The sequence below is a fragment of the Cibotium barometz genome, chromosome 1 (assembly GCF_041138505.1).
Source record: "Cibotium barometz isolate CiBa-2024 chromosome 1, ASM4113850v1, whole genome shotgun sequence".
Lineage (NCBI taxonomy): Eukaryota > Viridiplantae > Streptophyta > Polypodiopsida > Cyatheales > Cibotiaceae > Cibotium > Cibotium barometz.
In genome coordinates, this window is record NC_141046.1 from 43,597,395 (window position 1) to 43,610,791 (window position 13,397).

Here is a 13,397-nt window from a genome sequence, read left to right on the forward strand (position 1 = left end):
AATTTGCTGAAAAGCTATTTACATTTATTGAGTCCTGCGAGAACTCATTTCCCCTTGTACCATTGGAATCCCGCTTTACAATGGCACCTGGCCAAAATCCCTCATCTCCCTGTAATTCATGAACTCTCTGTTTATCTTTGGGAGTGACTGTGCCCGAAGAGACTCACGATTCCTTTCATGGTTAATGCAAACTGTCAAAAACTGAACAGCTTTTTTGCCATCTTTACTCCTTATTCTTGCATATGCTGAACCATCATCCAAAACCTTTGTTTCCATCCTTACAGCTGTAATGTAGGGTTGTCCAAGGATAAGGGGATATGATGACATCTCCTGAACAAAGAAATTCTGATCATCCTTCACATCCCCTATAGTTACCCTTACATTTGGACATGCTGCATAAAGCTCTCCAGATGAGTTATTAGCTGCTTTAATCATCCATCCATGATCCACATCCATTGGCCACTTACATTTGTTATAGAGATTTTTAGCCATAAGATTTATTTCAGACCCATGATCAATTAGAGCGACATATGGCTCTTCCAAATCACCTATCTTGACAAGGGTTTCAGTAGTTGCTCTTGCCCAATGGCTCCTGGAGTAATGACTCTTTGTAAGAACTTCTTTTTCATCATCCTCTTCCACAAAGCGCACTTGTCGTGCCCCATCAGCAGAGTGATTACATTCCACCACATTTTCTCTCTCTTCCTTTTTCTGTACCTGTACTCCATGAGTCTTGGAAGTGCTTGCCTCCCCTTGTGATGGAATAGATTCAATTATGGACTGCCTTTTTCTTCGTATAATATCAATTATCTCATCATGAAATTCTTTCTTTGCAATCCCCAAGACTTCCCCTAGTGTGAATTCCACCCTGCTGTTTAGAATCCTTTCTTCAAGTACCTTTTTGAGATCTGTTGCAACTTCAATATCAGATTGAAGCTTGTAGAGTGGACTTTTCCCTTTACCCTTCTCCTTCATTTTTGCTGGCACTTCTTCCATTGAAACATCCTGTGGAGGTCTGCTATGCTGTGGAGGCATATGTGATGGCCCAGGATCCTTCTTTTCACTTCCACGTGTAACTCTTTTTGATGGCCCTCCTTCCTCATTTTCCCTTTTACGCTTCTCCTCTACCTGTGCCTCATTATTTTGGCATTTGGCAATATAGGCATGAATGGATAAAGAATCCACAGGCTCCTCCCAGCCAGTCTCAAGACGTATACAATCACCTGCGTCATGCAAAGCTTGCTTTGACACTTTCTTTGACGCAATTAATTCCATTGTTGATGGCCAAAAATCCTCATTCTCATAATCCTCATCATTCTCAAATCCCTGCTTTAATTGACCAACCTTTAATCCATAGGTTGCTGCCTCAACCATAGAAATGGCATGACTAGCAGCCATATCCTCTACCAGCTTTTTGATCCCTCCTTTCCCAAAGTTTGTACTCAATGGAAGACCAGTCTCTGTAAGATGGATTTTCCCATCTTTGAAAAACACAAGTTGATTTTTAAGAGCTTCTTTATAGCTAGCACAATCCTTCTTTGCATGCTCTGGGTCATCACACCATATGCATCTATATGTAAACCCTTCTTTGCTTTGAGGCCTTTGCATAGAAGCCTGCCCCAATGGTAGACCTTTTTCTTCAATCCTGGACATCTTCAATTTTAAGTCACGCATCCCCTTGATAAGCTCATCCATCGGCCCATCTATCTTTGGAATTGTAGCAGCTGGTTTGGATAGATTCTCAGGGGTGACAGCAGTTATGGGGGTTGCAGAGCCCATCACCATTTTATCCCTCCTCCGCTGCCGCTTTGCTAACATAGTGACCGCATCCTCAACATCATTCCAATCACTCTTTAATCCCTGCTCTGTATCCTTATCCTCAAGGAGGATTTCCAATTTCTCCTGGAGATCTTTCCCAGCTGCTTGCAAGAAGAGCTCTGTTTTTTCTCTGTCCAAAGTTGCACGCTCTATCCTTGACAGCTGGGCATAGCGCTTCTCAAACTCTCTTAGCAATTCTGTGGCAGAAATTCCCATTTTAGGTTTTGTGACCCACTCCAAGAAAGTTCGTTTGGTCACTCGCTCAGAATCCTCCATGAAATATTCATCCTTTAAAGCAAGCTTGAACTCCTCCCAATTTCTGCCACCATGTGTTGTCTGCAATCCTCTTATGCGCTCTCTTATTTCAGGAACACATACCAGCTCGAAACTTCGAACCATATCTTCCTCAGTCACCCTGTTTAGCTCCATCTCCTTTATATAATTGCGCAGGTACTTTGTAATGTCCTTCCCATCAAATTGATCCACTTTTTTCACAATTGATTGTAATGCTTTGGTCGTGGAAATTCGTCCCCTCTCAGCAGCTTGTTGCTGTTGCATGTACATGGTAAACATTTTAAACATCTGCATAACTCCGGGGTCAAAATGAACCCCCTGACCCTCAGAATTCTCAGCCATAGCTTCCCTGTATATTTCACCACACTCTCACCCCAGCAGTTTCACGTCGGGTTCACCAAAGATGTCGTGAAGTGTGCGGTACAGCCAGGAAAGTACGAGACTTCTAGCTGTGAGAGTGAATGTCAAATCTAATAAGGAAACTCACACACAAAATTTTCCCAAGGAGTATTGAACATCACTATTTCCAATGACAAATACATGTGTCGATTCACCTCAATACATCCTTGAATTTATCCTGATGATTGCACTAAATTACATGAAATCCTTTGAACCATTCACATGTAGGCATAACAAGGCCTTCCAATTTTTCCAATATACATGTGACCAGTTACATCCTTTACATCCAGTGCCATCAAAACCATTATTTCGAGATGCACTTTATCACCTGAAAACCTGCCTTAATATTCTAACATCTCACAAGCAAAATAGCATGGCATATGTACCACATAATCTTGTAATTTTTGAAAGTTCCCTATCTTGTACTCTAAAGCCCAGCTAAATAGAATTTGAAATCCAAGCTTAAGGTTCTCCAAAGTATTTAAAAAAAAACTATACAAGACCTCATTCCAAAGCTTTTTGAAGGGAAACCTTTTTTAAAAAAATTCGCTTATCTCTTTAAAAGAAAAGAAACGAATTTCAGATTTCGCTTCTTTCCCTCTAGTCGCCACCTCGCTGTAGGCGTGAGGACAAAGTTACACGTAGCTTGAAGGTTTTTCTGAAAATCATGTCATCTTATTACTCTTCAATTCCTCTTCAGTTTGAGACCCAGGACATCACGAACAGTAGCCGTCGTCAAGAAATTAGGAGCACTGGTCATCTTCCCCTCTGGTTATGTTTTCTCTGACTGGTTTTCTTTCGCCCCCCCCACGAACTGGTTATATCTCTCTGATTCCCGCAAGAGATGCGGCGTTCCTCGCCTTTTGCAGCTTAATAGTCGGCCTTGCCCATTTCCAAAAGACTGCGCATGCCCTTTTTTTTTAATATCCAGAAATTTCCAATTAAAAGGAAATCCCTCACTCTTCCACGTATGCTACCCCTTATCCCTTTAATGTAATATTCTTAACCTTAACATTAAGGTAAGGTCCTCAATGCAAGTAGTTCATCTAATTTAATTCCCCCACATTCAATAAACTCTTCAGCACTGTGATGTCCATTAAATCTCCATTACTCTTGACGCCTTCATAGTCTATAAATCATCATATCGGCCCATGTGATTTATAGAATCCTCAATTGTTCATTCAAGTATTTCTCCATGTCTTCATAAATGCATTCCTTTGTGCATTGGTATGCCCTCATGCCATCATATATAACTGGATGCTTCTAACTTGCCCATGAGCTCTGAGTAACAGCAAAACCATCATCCTCCATACTCATATACAAAAACTCCTAGATCTGGCTCAGCCTCAGCTCGTCTTATTGAACCTCATTTACAATATGAACATATGTACATGGCATCATATAATGACTCGTCATGGCACATAACCTCATGCATCTGGATGTGTATTTGATGGCCTCACATGCACGGTTTCACACCATAGACGTGCCATGGCACGACAACGCGTTGACGTAGAGGTGGTAGAGAGAGAGAGAGAGAGAAAGAGAGAGAGAGAGAGAGAGAGAGAGAGAGAGAGAGAGAGAGAGGGGGGGGAGGGAGATGATGCATGCATCGCATGTTTCTCCACGCGTTGACGTAGAGGCAGTAGAGAGATAGAGAGTAAAATGATTTTGGATTTTTAAAATAATAAGTGATTTATTTTGTTATATATATATATATAATATATTGACGTAGAGGCGGTAGAGAGAGAGAGAGAGAGAGAGAGAGAGAGAGAGAGAGAGAGAGAGAGAGAGAGAGGGAGGGAGATGATGCATGCATCGCATGTTTCTCCACGCGTTGACATAGAGGCGGTAGAGAGAGAGAGAGAGAGAGAGAGAGAGAGGGGGGGGGGAGATGATGCATGCATCGCATGTTTCTCCACGCGTTGACGTAGAGGCGGTAGAGAGAGAGAGAGAGGGAAAGAGAGAGAGAGAGAGAGACAGAGAGAGAGGGGGGGGAGGATGTTTCTAAATGCCCTTGATGAGATGGAAGAAGGAGCCGTATGTATATATATATATATAACAAAATAAATCACTTTTTATTTTAAAAATCTAAAATCATTTTACTCTCTCTCTCTCTCTCTCTGCCGCCTCTACGTCAACGCATGGTGGTGGACATTTAGAGACTTATATATATATATATATATATATATATATATATATATATATATAGATAGATAGAGAGAGAGAGAGAGAGAGAGAGAGAGATTGGAATTATACGTTTTATTCGAAAGAATCGTATGTTTTCAGTAAAAATTTAATCGAATAATTTGGAGATATGTCATCAATTTGAAGAAACTTATTGTACGATAGAATGTTACTAATATATAAGCCAGCCAGATTTGACATTTTTGTTGTTGTGGAACTTTATTGAACTTTTCCTCTTTGTAGAGTAAGAATGTAAAACTTAAAAATGGATATTTAAATATTAAAATTATATATTTTCTTAAGCATAATTTTTCATTTATAAGTGAATAGTCTATTAAATATTTTTAATATTCTAGATTACATTTTTGAAGTGAATAGTCTATCAAATATTTTTCCTCTTTGTAGAGTAAGAATGTAAAACTTAAAAATGGATATTTAAATATTAAAATTAAATATTTTCTTAAGCATAATTTTTCATTTATAAGTGAATAGTCTATTGAATATTTTTAATATTCTAGATTACATTTTTGAAGTGTCGCTTTTACATTTATTAGATGGCAAAGATGAAAGAGTGGCTATTGAAAGCCCAGAACACGCGCACGCCCACGTGCTGTTGCACGACAACGTGGACGGAGGAGAGAGAGAGCGAGGGGGAGAGAGAGAGAGAGAGAGAGAGAGAGAGAGAGAGAGAGAGAGAGAGAGAGAGAGAGAGAGAGAGAGAGAGAGAGAGAAAGTGTAGAATAATTTGGGTTTTTTAATAAAAAAATGATTGAGAAAAAGTGGTTGCATTTTGGCTAGCCTTCAGATTTTTAAAAATTTTGGTTATTCTATGTATGTCAGGCACCTCAGTCTGCCAGCTTTGAGCTCCACATGGTCGTGCCTTCGCCTCCTCGAGCTCCTCGATGGCCTATGCCTCCTCCAAGTGCTTCGTTGCTCAAGGTCTTTTATTCTGCTCAAGGTCATTTTATATATACAAAATGTATTATATAAACAAAGTGTATACAAGATAACGGGAGAGCGTAGAATGATTCGTTTTGTTTTAAAATTGCGCATCAATAAAAAAGCATTATCATATCTGACGACCTATAATTACTAATTATAGGTCCAATTGTATACATGAGTGTTATATGTGTGTGTGTGTGTGTGTGTGTGTAAGATTTAAATAAAAAAGATTTGGATTGTTTTGTTTTAAATAAAAGATTTATTTATATAGAATATATATATATATAGAGAGGACTACCTAAAGATTTCAAACAAAATGTATTATATATATCTATCTATATCTATACAAGATTAACCACAACTCCCTCTCCCTCCACGTGGCCAGCCAAAAGCGGGGTTAATTCAAAAGGAGGGTTAATTAACACAAAATACGGAGGTGCAGCTTTGTTTTTGAAAATATGCACTCCAGCACTTCACACCTGCGGTCCACATTCTACAGTCCCCGTACCCGTATAATGGTGATGCTAATATGAGCGCACAGCCGTCCAGCCATGTGACACATCATCGGTGTGTGTCTCTCTAAAGGCTGTCTGGCATCTCCCGTCGCTCAGCTGTGCAACTGTGCTACTAATTAAGAGACCAACCGTGTGTGTGTGTGTGTGTGTGTGTGTGTGTATCAATACCAATAAAACTAAAACTAGAAATTGAAGGGCATATATATATATATGAAATTGTAAGCCCCTTTTGTTTAACGCACATGATATTTTACATATTCCTCAGACTTATTATCATCCATCTTCTTAAATTAGTTTCCTAAAAGTTCTAAAAGTGTATTTTGTAAAATGATTTTGGACTTTTTAAATAAAAAATGATTTGTTTTGTTATATATACATACATACATATATATATATATATACGTATATATATATATATATATATATATATATATATATATATATATATATCTATACAAGATTAAGGAGAACCCCACCTCCCTCCACGTGGGCAAAGGAGGTGGGGCTATTTCAAAATACCCTGTCCTCCTGCAAGCATGACGTTCATGCTTGCATTTGATACCCACTCCTCCAGCACGTCCGGGTCCAATCAGTTCCGTTGTTCCACGCTTCCATCATTGTTGTTCCATGCCTGCTGTTCCACGCTTCTAAGTCACCTCGAGCTCCACACAGTGCAGGTACGTTTCTCCACTAAGTAGAGGCTATGATTGAAGGTTCCCATCCATGTCCATTGTAAGCGAAGAGCCAAAATGAACGTTATGACTAGGCCGTCGAAGCTGTAGGATCTGGCGGAGGCAATGCTGTGCTGGATGAACGCCTGGCGCTTCTTGGACGTGGAGGCCATGAGGGCGAATTCATTCGGTGGCGTTGGAGATGCCTCCGCTGATGGAGAGAAGCATTTTGATGGCCGGGTTGCTCTTGCGAATGGTCGGGACGAAGGAGACGATGGTGCCACCATTGTCGACCTGGGGCGACATGTCATAGGTGGAGCTATGCATCTGTGCAAATGCATAGAGGATGTGCGTGAAGAGGGTGGTGTCCACGTCTGAGGCAGCCAGGCCACCCCCATAGGGGAAATAGCACTCTTCATAGCTGGCGGAGCTGATTGTGCAACCACAGCAGCAGTAGATGATGCGACAAGAGCAAACAACTACACCACTCTCCACACTAACACAGGCGCTGTCGTGCCATGGCACGTCTATGGTGTGAAACCATGCATGTGAGGCCATCAAATACAAATCCAGATGCATGGGGTTAAGTGCCATGACGAGTCATTATATGATGCCATGTACATATGTTCATATTGTAAATGAGGTTTAATAAGACAAGCTGAGACCGAGCTAGGTCTCGAAGCCTCTGACAGTGTGATGTGAATCGTGGAGTTTTTTATGCTTATGGAGAATTTTGGAGATAGCAGAAACCCTGAGCCTTGATAGGACTGGATTATGCTTGTGGGTTTGACTGCTTTTATTGATTCCATGAGATGGTGAAATGCTCATAAGCCGTCTATCATGGTTGAGTTGATATTAACACTGAGACAGAAAACTTTTATGGTACATAATGGTCGTGGTCATGATCATATGCTTCACAGATGGCAAGGTCATATGTGTAATAAGGATGCCAAATGAAGCTTTCCTTGATGTGGCGTGGGAAAACACCCTTAGCAAGGTTATGGTGTGAAGAAGGTTGATTTTTTTTTAATGGTTATCACTTAAAAATATATGCGTGGAATGGTAGGCGCAGTGAGAAAATTCAAAATGGAAAAAACGCATTTTTAGCTGCAAAAGGTGGTGTGGGGCGCGATTTCCTCGCGGGAAAGAGGAGAAAAAAACCAGAGGGGAGCGGCGCTTATCAGTGAGAGTGATTTGCAGAAAAAACCAAGGACCAGTAGCACGTTGGACCAGAGGGCTTGATTTCATGCTAGCGGCGACTGTCCATGGCATGTAGGGGTTTGAATTGAAGAGCAAAGTGATTGCTACCCAGTGATATGTTTTTTTTTAAACAAGAATTCAGCTTTGCGCCAGCTATGCGCCGTCTGCTGCAGCGAAGCGTGGTTTGTTAATTTACAAAAAAATTCGTGTGAAATCTGCTTCCCCCGCTTCAAATAAGTGATAATTTGATTCAATTTCTTTTTACTATCCTACCTACCACGTTTGAAAAATCGTGGTATCTATAAACCTTTAAAAGGTTTTGCAAATAAAAGTAACTTGACATGAAGAGTTGTGAGGATATTGCATCAAGAAATATGGAATCAAAGTATCAAAAATACAGCAAGGATTCTGGTAAAAATTGATTTTGTTTCTATCCTAGTGGATCTAGAATGCAGGCCATGAAATTTCTTAAAATCATGTGAATATGTTATAGTTATGCCATATATCGTCTTGTGTTTGTGAGTTGTTGGAATTTTAAGGCAGATTTTCAGGTGATAAAGAACATTATGAGATGATGGGAATGGTGACACTGGATGTATGGAATGAAAAAGGTAACATGTATGTTGGAAATACTTAAAGGTTATGCTATGCCTACATGTGATTGGCTGGAAGGTTTTGGAAAAAGGAGCCAGTGAATCTATGCTTGGAAAAGGACAAGCACTTGGTACACGAATTCAAGGATGTATTGAGACGAATTGACACATGTATATGTCATTAAAAAATGGACTTGTCCTATGCTTCTTGGGGAATTTTGTGTGTGAGTTTCCTTGTTAGGTTTGGTACCTACTCTCACAGCTAGAAGTCTCGTACTTTCCTGGCTATACCGCACACGTCACGACAACTTTGGTGAACCCGACGTGAAACTGCTGCGGTGAGAGTGTGGTGAAATATACAGGGAAGCTATGGCTGAGAATTCTGAGGGTCAGGGGGTTCATTTTGACCCCGGAGTTATGCAGATGTTTCAGATGTTTACCATGTACATGCAACAGCAACAAGCTGCTGAGAGGGGACAAATTTCCACGACCAAAGCATTACAATCAATTGTGAAAAAGGTGGATCAATTTGATGGGAAGGACATCACAAAGTACCTGCGCAATTATATAAAGGAGATGGAGCTAAACAGGGTGACTGAGGAGGATATGGTTCGAAGTTTCGAGCTGGTATGTGTTCCTGAAATAAGAGAGCGCATAAGAGGATTGCAGACAGCACATGGTGGCAGAAATTGGGAGGAGTTCAAGCTTGCTTTAAAGGATGAATATTTCATGGAGGATTCTGAGCGAGTGACCAAACGAACTTTCTTGGAATGGGTCACAAAACCTAAAATGGGAATTTATGCCACAGAATTGCTAAGAGAGTTTGAGAAGCGCTATGCCCAGCTGTCAAGGATAGAGCGTACAACTTTGGACAGAGAAAAAATAGAGCTCTTCTTACAAGCAGCTGGGAAAGATCTCCAAGAGAAAATGGAAATCCTCCTTGAGGATAAGGATACAGAGCAGGGATTAAAGAGTGATTGGAATGATGTTGAAGATGCAGTCACCATGTTAGCAAAGCGGCAGCGGAGGAGGGATAAAATGGTGATGGGCTCTGCAACCCCCATAACTGCTGTTACCCCTGAGAATCTACCAAAACCAGCTGCTACAATTCCAAAGGTAGATGGGCCGATGGATGAGCTTATTAAGGGTATGCGTGACCTAAAATTGAAGATGTCCAGGATTGAAGAAAAGGGTCTACCATTGGGGCAGGCTTCTATGCAAAGGCCTCAAAGCAAAGAAGGGTTTACATATAGATGCATATGGTGTGATGACCCAGAACATGCAAAGAAAGATTGTGCTAGCTATAAAGAAGCTCTTAAAAATCAACTTGTGTTTTTCAAAGATGGGAAAATCCATCTTACAGAGACTGGTCTTCCATTGAGTACAAATTTTGGGAAAGGAGGGATGAAAAAGCTGGTTGAGGATATGGCTGCTAGTCATGCCATTTCTATGGTTGAGGCAGCAACCTATGGATTAAAGGTTGGTCAATTAAAGCAGGGATTTGAGAATGATGAGGATTATGAGAATGAGGATTTTTGGCCATCAACAATGGAATTAATTGCGTCAAAGAAGGTGTCTAAGCAAGCTTTGCATGAGGCAGGTGATTGTATACGTCTTGAGACTGGCTGGGAGGAGCCTGTGGATTCTTTATCTGTTCATGCCTACATTGCTAAATGCCAAAATAATGAGGCACAGGTAGAGGAGAAGCGTAAAAGGGAAAATGAGGAAGGAGGGCCATCAAAAAGAGTTACACGTGGAAGTGAAAAGAAGGATCCTGGGCCATCACATATGCCTCCACAGCAGACCTCCGTAGGAAGTTTCAATGGAAGAAGTGCCAGCAAAAATGAAGGAGAAGGGTAAAGGGAAAAGTCCACTCTACAAGCTTCAATCTGATATTGAAGCTGCAACAGATCTCAAAAAGGTGCTTGAAGAGAGGATTCTAAATAGCAGGGTGGAATTTACACTTGGGGATTGCAAAGAAAGAATTTCATGATGAGATAATTGATATTATACGAAGAAAAAGGCAGTCCATAATTGAATCTATTCCATCGCAAGGGGAGGCAAGCACTTCCAAGACTCATGGAGTACAGGTACAGAAAAAGGAAGAGAGAGAAAATGTGGTGGAATGTAATCACTCTGCTGATGGGGCACGACAAGTGTGCTTTGTGGAAGAGGATGATGAAAAAGAAGTTCTTACAAAGAGTCATTACTCCAGGAGTCATTGGGCAAGAGCAACCACTGAAACCCTTGTCAAGATAGGTGATTTGGAAGAGCCATATGTCGCTCTAATTGATCATGGGTCTGAAATAAATCTTATGGCTAAAAATCTCTACAACAAATGTAAGTGGCCGATGGATGTGGATCACGGGTGGATGATTAAAGCAGCTAATAACTCATCTGGAGAGCTCTATGCAGCATGTCCAAATGTAAGGGTAACTATAGGGGATGTGAAAGATGATCAGAACTTCTTTGTTCAGGAGATGTCATCGTATCCCCTTATCCTTGGGCAACCCTGCATTACAGCTGTGAGGATGGAAACAAAGGTTTTGGATGATGGCTCGGCATATGCAAGAATAAGGAGTAAAGATGGCAAAAAAGTTGTTCAGTTTTTGACAGTTTGTATTAACCATGAAAGGAATCATGAGTCTCTTCGAGCACAGTCACTCCCAAAGATAAACAGAGAATTCATGAATTACAGGGAGATGAGGGATTTTGGCCAGGTGCCATTGTAAAGCGGGATTCCAATGGTACAAGGGAAAATGAGTTCTCGCAGGACTCAATCAATGTAAATAGCTTTTCAGCAAATTTTCAGGGATTCTCCAGCTATGGGTCACTGGTTTTTGTAAAAAGCAAGGATTTGAAGGCATGCGAAAACATATATAAAATGAACAAAAAAGTTTTGAGCAGTGTGGTCTTTTGGAGAAGGATGAGTTAATTTCAGGGATGCTTGATGAGGTGTCATTTGTAGATACTATGGATGTGCTTTTTGATATGGGAAGAGCATGCTTACAGGGTGGAAATGAAATGATAGAGGTGTCATCTGTGGAGATGTATGATATAATCCAGGAATTCGAGGGAGTGGAATGTAAAAACATGAATTGCGAGATGGACGCTCATGTTGATACAAAGTACAAAACAGTTGCAAAGAAGGTGAAACCAGTTGCCTTGCCTTTGCCACCAGGAAGCAAGGAGAAGATAGATGAAGCTTCTATGCAACCAAATCTTAGAGATCCGAAGAAAATTGGGCATAAGTTTACTCAAGAAACTCTAAAAGAGCTGAAGATTGGTGAGAAGGATTTTCTGTTGCCAGTTGAAAGGGAAGGCTTTGAGGAGATGCTTGTAAAACATGGGAAAGCCTTTGCTTTTCAGCCGCATGAGATAGGCTGTGTTGATCCAAGTGTAACAGCACCAATGGTGATCTTTACTGTTCCACATGTGCCCTGGAACCTGCGGCCAATTCCAGTACCAAAGGCTCTCTTGCCAAAGCTGATGGAATTCCTAAAAGAAAAGATCAGGATGGGAATCTTGGAGCCATCATGTGCCCCATATTCCAACAGATGGTTTACTGTACCAAAGAAAAATGGGACATTGCGCTTTATTCAAGACATGCAACCTGTAAACAAAGTCACAATCAAGAATGTGGGAGCAGGTCCGATTGTGGATGAGTTTGTAGAAGCATTTGCAGGGAAAGCTATATACTCTATGGGTGATCTGTATTCGGGATATGATCAGTTCCAGCTGGATATACAAAGCAGGGACTTGACCACAATGAGAACTCCTTTGGGACTAGTAAGGATGTGTACTTTACCACAGGGAGCCACCAACTCAGTGGCACATATGATGAATGGAATGAATAAAGTCTTACGAGACTTCATACCACAAAAAACTATGCCATTTTTGGATGATGTGCCAATAAAGGGCTGTGGTGAGAAAGACAACGATGGAGATTTGGATTCAAAAGGGTGCCGCAAGTTTGTGGCGAATCATATAAAGGATTGTGATATGATTCTATCCAGGCTTGAAGAAGTGAATCTTACTTTATCTGGGCTGAAATCAGTGTTTGGAGTTGGTGAAGCGCTAATAGTGGGACATCTTTGTAGTACTAGTGGACGCCGACCTTGTCCAGCCAAGATAGATGCAATACAAAGAATGAAAGAGACATGCATTAATGTTACAGAGCTGAGGAGATTTCTTGGAGCATGTGTCTTTTATGTTATTTGGATCCCACATTATGCACATGTAGCAGATCCTCTTTATCAACTTTTGAGGAAAAATCAAAAATTTCTGTGGAGTGCAGTACATATTAAAGCTATGCGGAAGCTGAAATATTTGCTCCAATCATCACCTACTTTGAGAAAGGTAGATTATGAGTGTGGTAGGCCTGTGATTGTTACAGTTGATACTAGTCCTACTGGGATAGGATGGGCAGTAGGGCAAGATGATGAGGATGATCACAGGTATGTAATCAGATTTGGAGCAAAGGTATTAAGCTTTCGACAACCAAAGTATCCACAGATCAAGAGAGAGTTATGGGGAATAGTCACTGCTCTAAAATGTGAAAAAGAATATCTTATTGGGGCATCTGTACTTGTGGAAACAGATTGCTTGCCACTTCTTGGGATGATAGCAAGTTGTACCACTCCAGATATTGCTATGCTTAGGTGGATTGCTTATATCAAGTCACTAAATCCTGAGTTTGAGCATATTGCGGGAAAAGATAATCCAGTTGCAGATATGCTATCAAGAGCTAGGTATGAAGATGAGAAAGAGATGATTAGTGA